This window comes from Schistosoma haematobium, chromosome 6, assembly GCF_000699445.3.
Source record: "Schistosoma haematobium chromosome 6, whole genome shotgun sequence".
NCBI lineage: Eukaryota > Metazoa > Platyhelminthes > Trematoda > Strigeidida > Schistosomatidae > Schistosoma > Schistosoma haematobium.
This window is the reverse complement of record NC_067201.1, coordinates 20,492,520-20,504,058: the sequence shown is the minus strand read 5'-3', so window position 1 is coordinate 20,504,058 and position 11,539 is coordinate 20,492,520.

Below are 11,539 nucleotides of genomic sequence, written 5' to 3'. Positions count from 1 at the left end.
ATTCTGTCAGACTGCTCCATCCATCTTTTCACACAAGACTGTGGGTTCTGGAAATAGGGAACATCAATTGTATTCGACCACCATCCTACACTTCTTACAGTGAGTACATATTGAGATTGAGAGTGGAATGAGAATTATTTTCGACCACGTACAAAACGAACTGACCGCGTCAGTTATTATGAGATGTTGAAGAGTCGGATACCACCGTAACTAAGTTTCATTTATGAGAATCATATGGTATTATCTATTGTGGAATGAGTGTAATATGAATGTTAGTATTTAGAAAACTGAAGAATGTCACCTTGTAATTGTGCGTGTGTTTATGTGACTGACATCCACCTACATACACAAACACACACACACACACTACGCACACCCAAACACACAGAAGAGAGGTGAATGAAATTCTCACTTCACAACAGATTACTACTTTTCTGAAAAGAACATGAAGTGAGAACAATCATGTTGTTTATCGATTGATAGACGATGTTACTTCAACTATGAATAAACACTGTAACCATTTACCATCTAATTTCGAAATGAGTTTAGTGTTGGTGGTGATCTCCCTACAGATTGATCTAGTTTGGACGTCCTCAGATGATCAATCCATGCAACGTCGGTTAATAATGCCAATTGTGTTAGACTCGACTTGTTATTACGTCCTATGTATATTGTATATGAGAGTGTGGTCAATCATACTGATCACGTAATCTACTTCACGGTGTGTGCATTGTTTCAAAACAATCACTATCACAGTTCAATTCATCGTTACACAATAATGTGGATAGGTACATTTCACTATTGATCGGATCTATTTTACCGTCTGTTCAATATTGATTATGGTTGGATATGATCTTTAGGTGGAGAAGATCAAACATCACTGGAGGTCGAGTACGTTTTGATTAATTATTGGAGATTGAAATTTATCAGCATTTTTCAACAGAATTGAACTGGAGTTATGCGTGAGGATGCATTCACAGGTTGGTTATCAGTTGTCGAATAATATAAGTAGCATGTGAGATATGTTTGTCTCGACACCATGACGCAATTCACTGTGTAGCTAACACATTACATATCTGAATTATTGACATTACTTGAGTAATCAATGTTAACCAAAGTTATGTTAATCTGTTGTTAGCCATTTATCGATTTCAATCGATCGATCGATCGTGTTCTATCCATCTACTTATGAGTAACTAGAAATTTATTGCACAATATTCATGATCCCATTTTATTGTTTGTAATCCAGTTACTCTCTTATTGCTTGTTGCATACAATACATTTTTGTCATTACTGAAGTTTATACAATTTACTCGGGATGTGATCATCACTCTTGGTCATCATTTCAATGTACCCCCACCCATTATCAACAACATTTTCACGTACCATCGAATTAAACGAAGTAGACAAATACTTGGTCTACACACATTAAATCAGTCTAAATGAGAAATTCTCCTGAGTCATCTGATTTCCGTCATTTGACTAACCAGGTTTAGGTGAGTTCGGATTATTGAGCAGCTCGTTTTCCGTGTATTTTGCATTCATGATTTCTATTTTTGAACGTAATAGATTGTTGTAGAATGTATCAGACTATAAGTGTTAATCGATGAAGTAATGTACTATGACAAACATGAAGGATAAATGAGTGAGGACTTTCGCATCATACGAAACTGGTTGGAAATTAACTCACTTGAAATAATTAGATCATTTGGAATTTCGATCATTAGAGTATGCTATCTGAAACAGAATAAGTAGAGCATCACAGCTGAACGATTCATTGACCCTAAATACATGTGATGAATAATCAGACGATGCCTTTAAACCAGTCCATGGTCGTGCTCAACTCTTCATCCATTATCTGAGGTGGATAACTGTCTCACACTCGACATCAATCAGAGTTAACTGGTCACGGTTTCTCACTAGAATTCCAAGAAGTTTATATTGAACAACGCTATATTCATACGAGGAAGTTGGTAATCAGCACAACGCTGAGCACACAATAGTCTTATCAGTTCGCCATTGTAATTCGTTGTCAATTTTCTACAACTAATAGTCCTAATTCCATACCTCACAGAACGACTAAACTCGTTGTATTTCACACATATCTCTCAATCATCTAATATTTAGAACTATCAACATCACTAATTACATTCAATAATTCCATACACATAGATGTATATCATCACATTCTACCCATTACACTTACTTACATACACTCACTAACTTGACAATTACATTTGTAGCAGGATCGTGGGGAACTCCAATGAATCTTACACGATGCAAGATGTTGAATGAATAGACAAGTATCAGTGAATCCTGTTTGTTTGCTTCATCTCAATCTTCTTCTCTTCTTGATCATTTACACCAACTGAATTTCCAACAGAACTCAGTCGATCAAACCTCTAAAACAACCATTTTCTTTATCAATTGCAGACAGTAGTACTTCAACCACTTTGACAATTCAAACGCTCCAGTCATACGTTGGTTGGTTAGTCGGATCAGCTGTCGAGTGGATTGAATTGTTATTCAGGTGACCATACTGGTGTAACACTTCCATAAACAAACTTAACTTCATCAATTAATTGGTTACCAATATTTTCAGATGGTGAACAATCACCGACATATCACAACAACCAGTGGAAATGGAGAATAGGTCACTAAACTCTATGAGTATATCACTGGTCAAAAATAAATGTAATGACATTCGAATGAATGGATTGGTACTGAATGAGACTGATGACAATAATCACCATACTTAATCTTATGTGTGTTTTACGTTCTCTGACTCCATCGACTTCCCTTCCACTCTTTCATGTATTGTCTCGTTCTACTTATTATGATTATTCAGTAGACAGTATATTCCTAACAAATTGCAAGACTTGTTTACTTTACTGGGGTTCATTCCTTACGTTGATCATATGATCTAATTGGTTAATAAGTATACTTCTAAATTGTGCTGAATCCTACGTTGATCTGTGTTCAGAAGTGCATCAAGTCAGAGGTTCCGTGTAAATGTATACCTGGATAGAAAATAACTGAACAGCATTATTAATTCATCTGAACTTTGAATGAAATCTCTTTCAATAGATTAGAGTATCACACACCGACCAAAGGAGTCAGTGAGGTGAATTTCAAATTGAACGTGTGTTTTGCAATAATTAGAGTGTTCAGATAGACAAATGAGACTACAAACTGATCAGTGAAATGTTGGACATGATAATTGAATGACCAGCATAGAATACTCTTAAAACAAGAATTGATCATGTATATTTGACAGATGTGAGTTCATCAGATACTGAGTCCAAATGAATTAGTGGATAATGCGTTGGGCGGTTGAAACCAGAATTACTGGCTTCTATGTCTCAAACATGACCAATATGCTAAGACGTGTGACATAACACTTTATTGGTTCAACCTCTTCAAGATCCATATATCCAAGCAAACTCCCATCAACTACAGTAACCAGATATTGAATTAACCGAAAGTCAATAAACACTTTACTTTCACACTGTCAGAGAATTTTAGGTAACAATGTCATATTTCGATGTAAAATGGTTCTGAGAATTCAGAACAATGTAGTCAGTTGTATGTACTCAGAATCACTAACATCACCCACATTGTATACTGAGGAAGATGAGACATTACTGATCAGTGTGTTATGAGGAACATAATGTGATGATATGATAGGCGTCTAATGGCCCTTATATGCACTGCTATTGCCGAGGATGTGGAGAGTCTGCTCTCTCTCTCTCTCTCAATGCTCTCAAATGACCACATGTATAAAGCAAATGTTAGAGTAGTCCTACTCACCACCTTCGCTCAACTGTGTAGTTTAGGAAATTAAGAGGACGGAAGGCGCAATTCCAGTGCATAAATCGAGTTGGTGGGATCTGAACATTTACCTATGGGGATTGGAAATTCCTCGTTCCAAACCAATGGTGCACATGAACTACAGGGTCCAGAGAGATCGAAAAGCATATGAACGTTTTGTTGGTTACTGACTAACATGTGAGCGCACTTCCTAACGTTTCTTCCCTGTCTTATGGACCAGACGTCTTGGTCAACTCCTCGAAAGATTACCCGCTTTCGTGACACTACTAGTTCGAATGCAATACCTTACATTTTGACACTGGATGATAGGGATCTAACGTTTGTAGTTAATATAATACACTTTGAAGTTGATAATCACTGACCTAAAATATTCCTGGATATACATTTCATCAACGAAGCTTCAGTCATTTATCTGCTTTGGAATAATCAACTGTTGATGCAGAACAAATGTATTCTAAAGCAATTTTATACTATATGTAATTGTTATTATGGTTCAGTTTGCACCAACTCAATAAATATATCTTAGTGAAAAATCCTTATAAAGTACACGAATTGGTCTGATTAAATAATGCATTTTATAACCTGTATTCGAGATTTCACTTGAAAACGATACATGAATACGAATTCATCACCAACTGGGAATACGCCTGGACCGTTTTATGTTGGTTCGGTATGCACAAATTCCTTTAATGAGAATGTAGCAATAGCGTCACTAGTATCACTATGTTTGAATGTTATTTCACTCTGGTTATATATTGCTTCGTCGTTATGTGATGACCAACTTGCCGAATTTCATGACCTATATATCTGACCACAAGAGAATGGCAGAACACTATTCGTCTAGGTTGAGAAAAGGAGAGGTGAGAGTGATTAAGAGTTCTATTCTCGCTCATTCGATGACTACAGGTCATCAAGTAGAATGTATTAAATATTTTAAGGTTATCCACCATATTCCACCAAATTTACCGCATGGTTTATGAATTGGTCAAGCTATTGGAATTCATGTTTGCAAACCGAACCTTCGTATCCAAAAGAAATTTGTACAACCAATTTTACTACCTTGACCATTGGTATAGGAGTGAGTTTGTAGCAGAACTTTGATGAAACACTCCACTTCAAAAATATTTAGACTATTTTCGAATTTCTTCCTGTGAGGACAGTATATGGGTAAACTCGAGGAAGCCTTAACAAGCTCAGAAAGAGTCGAACATATTACACACAATCATCTTTTGGAAGAATATTCAACAATCCTTATATGGAGCTTCCCTATTGGATTAATGCTAATAACCACGGTATGAGGATTGAAGGACGATAATGATGACTTCGCTTTTACCATAATTGACACTGATTAGAATAGCATTCCTTTCACTTGTCTTCGGTCTTTTGATTTGCGACTTGCAGGTGTTCTAGCGTTCGATTACTCAAGCCATATACGGTATATTAAGTATCTAACCTCCAGAGATAACACTTCCACTTTTGCACTTTCCGCAATCACAATATCCATCCCTTGATTCTTACATAACTACCACAATACTGACCTATCATCAAATGATTTTGTTAGTTCGTTATTTCTTTTCACATATATTTTGCAACATAGCAACTGTTTAGTTTTCGAATAATTCTTTTCATTATTAAAATCCTCCTCTTATTTCCAATTGCTGAATGTTGCTTCATAATCATTATGTAACAGAACTACTCAATGAATAATATTTCACTATCTTAAATCAAACATGTATATACATACATACTATCAGAAGGTGTGTGTGTGTGGAGATTTTAGTAATTTTATAGTTGAATTCATGAGTCAATTGAAGACTGATAGGTACTAGCTTTAAGGATTCACACTGCTGAGGTGTCCCTTACTAAGACGAAACTGCCATCCAGTACTTCCAGCTTTTCTATGATGATCTAGCTCTGACTGACTCATGAATTCAATTCGATTTTCTCAATCTTCTGTTGTCAGACATTTCACTTCTGATTGCTTCCCACATACTACTTATGTCGATAGATATAAGTAGCACACACCAATGTTACATCGTTAAAATGTTTTACTCGACCATTAATGATTGTTACAACACTGTGAAATCTGATCGCATGGAAAGGTAACTATTCATCCTTGATTACTTTATTGTCGTTCACTAAACAGTATCAGTGTATAGTAACAAGTAGCATCAAGTTGAAAGAGATTTCCATCAAATTTGTTAACAATGCTGTTATACCTTGTGGCCTATGTGCCTTCCTAATATATAACGTAACGATACTACCAATTAGAGTGAAGTGACTTATCGATCGGACCAGTTACGCGTGAAACCCGTGAGAGCAGTCTACAGTCGTGATGAGTTCTCCTTTCTGCCTAGCCTTGGTCGTTCAGTCCAGAACACCAATCTCAGTCTCTGCGATATGAATCATTTATTTCAAGCATACTGGGTTTATATACCAACCAGACAGACAGACCACATCCTACCATAAAATAGCAAACAACATTTATACAAGATCTAGCCAAATGTATCTATGAATGAGGGAGATGGTAATCAATAGACTGGGCATAATTCAACAATGGTAAATCGTATACTAATGGTTCAGAGGTCGAAATAAAGCTTCTGATAAGGGGAACATGAATATGGATAGTTTAATTATTGAACAACTACACGATAAGATTATGCGCATAGTATTGATCCATGAATGAATCCCAAAATTTACCGCTCATTAATCTTATCGGGACACATTAAATACCCAGTTAAATGAAAGTCAGTCTTGTTATGAAATAAAAGTATGAATACAAAAAGAAAAGCTAGAACATTCAGTGGTGCCATTTTTCTTTCATTGTTACCTCTCCTTCTTTTTCATTATCATCATCTTCACCTTCTCTTGAACTTTATTTACTTTGAAATAATTTTTTGATATTCTGTGAACCGTCGTGGATCAAATTCACTTGGTGTTGTTTTAGTTGTATCGTCCCATTTTTATTTAAAATTGAAATTGGTCAGCCTATTGTTGGCATATGTGAGTCCTTCCTCGATACTGCTTCAAATCACAAGCTTTATAAGCAGACTGATAGTAGCTAGCAGTGGAATCCAAAATGCGAGTTTCGTCTTATTTAGGACTAGTCAGATGGGTATACCTGCGTTCCAGAGTTGATATTCACTCTGGGACTCGAACCGATTACTTTTCGCATCAAACGGCATCGCGTTATACACTTAGCTACTGAGTTCTGATAGCCACCTGCTTGAGCAATGGGGTGAAGTTTGGAAGATGTAAAAATTTTTACATATCTGGACAGCATGACTGATGAACATTGTGAATCTGATGCAGCATATTTACAACTGAAGAACATCTGGAACTAAAAACAATTTTCAACCAACATCAAGGTCAGAATGTTTCAATACAAATGTCAAAACAGTTCTACTTTATGGGGTGGAAAGTTGAAGAACTACGAAAGCCATCATCCAGAACAAACAATTGTTTGTTAACAGTTGTCTACACAAAATACTTCGTATCCGTTTGTCAGGCACTATCAGTAACAACAACCAACTGTGGGAAAGAACAAACCAGATTGCAGCGGAGGAAGAAATCAGGAAGAAGCGTTGGAAGTGGATAGCACACACATTGAGTAAAGCATCCAACTGCGTCACAAGGCAAGCCTTCACTTGGAATCCTCAAGGCCAAATGAGAAGAGGAAGACCAAAGAACACATTACGCCGAAAAATGGAGATAGACATGAGAAAAATGAACAAGAATTGGATGGAACTGGAAAGGAAGGCCCCAGGACAGAGTGTGTTGGAGAATGCTTTTCGGCGGCCTATGCTCCATTGGGAGTAACAGGCGTAAGTAGGTAAGAAAGTAAGTAAGAAAAGTCCAATTGGTTGATCAAAATCAAATATACAAATGATACTTAAGAGTTGAGCATAAGTTGGAAATGAGTACTTATTTATGCATTTAAAGTACTCAACAATCATAATTATTCGATATTCACATGTTACATAATATTGACTTTTGAGTGTTATCTTATTTTCTTTTGTTCTCTCTTATGTTTATTTTATATAACAAAACAATGTGATTCAAAGAGAAAGAACAAATGATCAAACTTATCATTTAGTTATTAGATTTAAGGATAATTTGTATTGAATAGTTTAAGATTAAATATCATTAATGAAGGGGTTTTGTGGGTATTATAATAATCTAATGGTTGAATTCATGATTCAATTGAAGCAGGATCACCATAGAAAACCTGGAAGCACTGGAAAGAAGTTTCGTCTCAGTATGGGAATCCTCAGCTGTGAGCATCTACAATCCGGTGTTGCGAGATTCGAATCCAGGACCTAGATCACTGAGCCGAGATTCAACGGTGTTAATGTTTAACTTCAACCAATCCACGAAGTTGTGCCACGGTCCACTATCGTCACTAGTATGGTACTATCTTACAACAGACTTGGTTGAACTTCACTGGTCACAGCTTCTCACGTCAACTCAGCTATTGATAGGACACAGTAGCTTATGTCTGATATTCGGTTATAATCATTTTGGGAGAAAAACTACCAATGAAGATAAAACAACTGTGAATGGGTACCATTTTCAAAGACCGTCAGTTAATCTTAGAATAATAACAGTAATTTATTCTTATGGTTATTGAGAATGAGCCTTTACAAATGGTATACATTGAATTGTTCTAACTTCGTTAGTAGTTTTCCTCCCATGCCCCCAAATACCCTGGTGCGGCCGAGGGTGGGGAGAGTTAACTCTCCCTTTCAAAATGCTCTCACAAGACCACGCGTATAAAGCCACTCACTGCCTTCTCGCAGCATTGCTGTTGTTTACGAAATCGAGAGAACAAAAAGTGAAGGTCCGGCACTTTAAACGAAGTGGTGGATATGGAGGATCCACCTAGAGAGTCAAGTTGTTCTCTAATTTATAGTTTTAGATAACTAATAAATATGATTATCGTTACATCCTATATAAGTTACGAAATTGTATCTGAGTGTTTAAATTAGAGATATTAAACAAATTCGATTATTACTATTGGGACGTCTTCCGAGATTTACAACAGAGCCTCCAGAAGCCCTAAAGGAATGGAATAGTTTCCATCCAATCGGAACGTAGTGGAGTTTTCTAGAATATCAACGTGTCATGCTACCATTTGAAGGCAGCATAACATACTTCTTTTCGGATTGGCTGAATTATAATGATGTGAGAATAAACGCTAATATCTATAAATACTCATGATTTTCTGTACATTATGATTATTACCCAACAAACACTTCTTTAGCTTTCTTCTGTCTTTTGGTTTCACGACAGTTGGATTCTATAAGTTCGAGTGCCGTAGTTGTATTCCGTATTATGTATAATTCAAGTAGTGAATATAATAATTACAAATGCATTCATTAAGTCTACAATCATTTTATCAGTTCGGAGTCCTTCCTTGATTGAACGGTAAACTTCCTGTTATGTCCCGACGAGAATTATGAATGATAGCTGTTGAGATTCATTTACGGACTAATACTATACATATATTGTTAATGTATAACTATTCAGTAGCTGCATTATATATATATCTATACTCCTGCTACTACAAGCTTTACTTTGACCTAGAAACTATTATTACACGATTTACCGTTCTTGAATTATGCCCAATCTGTCAATTACAGTCTCCTATATTCACAGCCACATTTGGCTAGATCTTGTATAAATGTTGTTTGTTATTTTATGGTACGATGTAGTCTGTGTGGCGGGTATATAAACCCAGTATATTTGATGAAATACATGTTTCATATCGTAGAGGCTGAGATTGGTGTTCTGGACTCAACGACCAAGGTTAGGCAGAAAGGAGAACTAATAGGGACTCTAGATTGCTCGTACGGGTTTTATGCATCATTGAGCCGGTGAATAATTCACTGTTCTCTAATTGGTGGTATCATTACGTTATACGTTCAATAGGCCACAAGATATAACACTTCTGATATAGTTTTGTTGCGTTATTGCAAACAGTCCCGCAAGCATTAAGTTAACCATAATTTACTTCAAAAACATTATTGTTTACAGGCTATTTAATCAAATAATTCAAGTTAAAAAGATGGTAAGGAAGAGGTTTTCAGTGAGTTTCAACGTATCACATAGTTTACTGTCTATCTTAATGGGGTATAGTATAAGTTTTATGTTCACTTCTATTTATCTAAACATATAAACATTGGTAAAAGGAGGCACTAAATAGATATCAGCCACATAAATCATTCGATTTGTGTGAGAGCTAAGATACTGATCGGGTACCCAAACCGAAGCAAGTGGTTTTCTTAGGAGGCCACACTCGGAGCCTTCGACCCAAATGTCTGATCCACAAGGCATTGGAACAACGTAAGGAGATGCAGTTCCATGGTAGTCGGTGACCAATAATTGGTTCATACGCCATTTGTTCGTTCAGGATACTGGAACCTATGTTCACTTATCACATTCATATGGTGTTTGTATGAACTTATGATTTCTTTGTACTTAATGACTGATTGATTTTGAATTCCAAGTACAATACGTTTGTTCGTTCGTGTGTGAATGCGTACATGAGTGCTCATCTAGTTCTTCTTCGTTAAAATGCGTTATTTCTAGGATTCCTACTTTATACAATAATTCGCAGTTAAGTTGATCTATCAGACAGTACTTATTATCTTTGATGTAAGCCTATATTCTTATTATCAGAAGGGGTTTTGTGGAGATTGGACTAACTTCAATAGTTGAGATCGTGAGTCAATTGAAGCTAGATCACCATGGAAAATCTGGAAGCACTGAACGACTGTTTCGTCCTACTGTGGGACTCCTCAACTATTGAACTTACTACAATCTCCACAAAACCCGTTCTGATACTAATCAACATATGCTTACTAGTGACTGGCTTCAAGTGGTATATCCTAAAGTTCTAGTGAGAAGTAGTGACCAGTGGAGTTCAACCAGATATGTTGTGAGATAGTAACTCACTGATGACAATGGTGAATGTGTCACTCAATTTCGTGGATTAGTTGAAGTTAGACATTAACACCATAGGATGCCGGCAAGTTCAGTGGTCTAATGGTTAAGCGCTCGCGCGTGAGACTTATATTCTTATTCTTTAGAACCTAACACTAAATTACTAATATCATCACTACCCTCAGTTTGACTTTTCTTGTTAACATTCCAAAAAGGTGACTAAGAATACAAAGGTCAATGTTATCTAATTATAGTCAACTAACTATATCTTTAATAGGCAAATACAATAAGTCATATTTAAATCAATAAAACTTATAATTAAACATCGTAGTTTCTAATTGGAATTATCAGTAACTAAGTCTATTGTTCAGTAATAACAATGAGTTCTTTACTATTTAGGCAACAAAACAGACTTCACTTAACAACATATTTCATTTGTAAACTTAAAACTATATGTTGTTATGTAAAGATCACATGATAGAATCATACTAATTATAACTGATGAATAAATCTCATAAGTCAGACTTATAATCCTATTATTATCATTGGTAATATTTGTCATAGTATTAGTTTGTATCCTTCGTTGGTAGATAGTATAGTAAATTTATCTATAAGCATATGTTAATTTATGCCTGTTACTCCTCGTGAAGGAGTATAGACCGCTCTTGCCAACACTCCTCATCCAACTTTGTCTTAAGTAATCCTTTCCAGTTATTATTCATCCTTTTTCATATCTGCTTCTATTTCCTAACATAATGTGTTC